Genomic DNA, 2562 nt, shown 5'->3' with positions numbered 1-2562 from the left:
CTGTATTCATCTGTCCTTTGCAACCCCTATTTAATGTACAGCACTGCATATTATGTTGGCGCTATATAAATCCTATTTAATATTATTATTATTAATAATAATAATAATAATCATGGGATGCTATACATACACAGTGAACTGACGATGGAGTAATCGGTTCCTAGAGGAGAGGACCAGCTATCTGCCCCTCCTAGTGGGTACATCCTTCCCAACCAGTCCCACAAAAATGTGTTAAATGTGAAAAAAGTCAAATAAAAGGTAAACACACATATTTAAAAAGAAAGTTTATTTATGTCGCTGGATGCAGATCCAACAGCAATCACATGGTCCAGTGATGTAAATCTATTGTCATTCAAGTCTAGTGTTGGTGGTCGAATTCGGGTTGTCCTTCTATTCGACCCGATTATGGACATTCGAATGTCCATGCGCAAATTCGGCGCTCTGAATTTTGGAAGCCCCTTTTACCAAGGTGACTTCCAGATGTCCAACCATGGGGAATACCTACAGGGGTACATAATAGTATTATGTAATATTATGTATCTTTTTATCATGTATCTTTTTATTACGTATCTTTTTATCATGAATCTTTTTATTATGTAACTTTTTATCATGTATCTTTTTATTACATATCTTTTTATCGTGTATCTTTTTATTACATATCTTTTTATCGTGTATCTTTTTAAATGTATTTGGAGGCTGTAGAAGCTTTACACAGTCCCTCAAAATAACCCGAATTTTCCCCCTATTGACTTTAATCATGTTTGAATTCGTCATTCGATCACCCAAACATAATTGGCCAATTCGATCGAATAATGAGATGTTCGACCCACACTATTCAAGACCAACTCACACCTGTTGCTGTGGAAATCCTGAATAAATCAATCAGGCTTTGCGATGACACCTGGGAACACCTGGCTGATGGAACTGATAGAAAATGAAAGTAGAAGAGTGTTGGAGGAGAATTTATTGATAGACATTCTATCTGCCCAAACATTTGTAATTCTGTGCAGACACTTTTATGATCCATGCACACCATGCAGACTTTAAATCATCGGCTCTGCTCCCATCTCTTCTATCAGCACATGTGCATACAGCAGAGCTCTGATTGGCTCCTGCTGCTATCCATTCTTCTTCCAGTCTAATGTAAAGGAAGGTTAATATAAAATTAGATAACATTTCATTTTCCTTGGGGATAGAATACTCAGCCATGTTAAATGATGATTTATATCTGCCTGAAGTTTATCTTTATTTCTAGCATTATACAGATTCAGATTTATCTTTGCTTAATATTTTAATGAAGCCAGTGGTAAGATATGACTAATTATTCCTTACGGGCCCCTCAGGAGTGACAACCCTTTGCTACATCTCTATATCTCTATATATCAGATATGACACCAATCAATGAACAGATTTCTGAATTCAGGGGATTTTATATATGGGGAGAATTCATTTCCTTGCTGTACTTGGACCTGATTGGACAATGAACACAGAACTCTGATTTTTTTGTTGCACTTACCATTGTCTGCAGTGTTATTCATAGAGAATCCTATAAAGATCAATAGGGGCCGGATCTAATTCCAAGCCACCACATACACAACAGTGAAACACATAAGTGTGTACAATGGTGGATGGGAACACGGTGAATCTTGGTATTTCTATCTTCCTAATGACACATTGTACATGCAGGGTGCCGTTATATTTCTTATGGTGGACCTTTCACTAAAATATAGGCTCAGTGTTCAGTCCAGGTCCCCTTCCCAAATCACATACTATCACCTATACTTACCTTGCAGCATCTTCTGCATTGCTCAGCATGACACCCAGTGAAGGCAGAGCAGACAAATCCTTGCAGTGAAGCTCTCAATTGCCTCCTCTTCATGATGTTGGCAGCTGTGTAGACATGTTCCTGGGAGGACATTGATGACCAAGGTGAGTAAAGAAAAATTCAGACTTTTCTTTTCAGTTACATTTTGCAGAGAGAAACAATACCACCATCTCCATCATTGTACATGCCTGCAGAGAGCCATGGTGCCACCGATTCCGGGAACAGGCGCATGGAGCTCTGCACTCACAATATGCCCTCAGTCAAGTCAGAAGCATCAAAAAACTGAGGGCATCTTGTGGTGAAATAAAGGTACTGCAATGGACAGCTCCAAATAGGAGGTGAGTGTTGCAGCCAGATGATGCGGAGGGTGATTGCCAAGAGTTATTATTATTATTATTATTATTATTAATAAACAGTATTTTTATAGCGCAAACATATTACTCAGTGCTGTACATTAAAAAGCGGTTGCCAATGAGAGACAGATATGGACAGAGTTCCCCAGAGAGCTTACAATCTAAAACAGGGGTGTCAAACTCAAATACACAGAAGGCCTAAAATAAAAACTTGGACCAAGTTGGGTGCCAAACTTTATTGAAAAAAATGAGGAAGTTTACTACTTCATCCATAACTAACAAAAACAAACCCCTCTACACACACTTTAGGGTTGAAAAGACTAATTTCTATCTATGCAAGCTGTGTGTTGTTCATTCTCTCACATCACAAGTTTGTCTGACACT

At 38.3% G+C, this 2562-nt stretch overlaps 1 long non-coding RNA gene across 1 annotated transcript; it reads right to left on the bottom strand.

Annotated features, from left to right (window-relative positions):
- Positions 1–155: 155 nt before the first annotated feature.
- LOC140330166 (uncharacterized) lies at positions 156–2497 on the bottom strand. The gene is made up of 2 exons (XR_011920652.1): positions 1787–2497; positions 156–1138 (listed from the first exon to the last, which is right to left on the bottom strand). It is a non-coding gene; the product is annotated as an uncharacterized lncRNA (long non-coding RNA).
- Between the last annotated feature and the right edge of the window lie 65 nt (positions 2498–2562).

The sequence above is a fragment of the Pyxicephalus adspersus genome, chromosome 4 (genome assembly GCF_032062135.1).
Source record: "Pyxicephalus adspersus chromosome 4, UCB_Pads_2.0, whole genome shotgun sequence".
NCBI lineage: Eukaryota > Metazoa > Chordata > Amphibia > Anura > Pyxicephalidae > Pyxicephalus > Pyxicephalus adspersus.
This window is presented reverse-complemented; position numbering and strand designations above follow the sequence as displayed.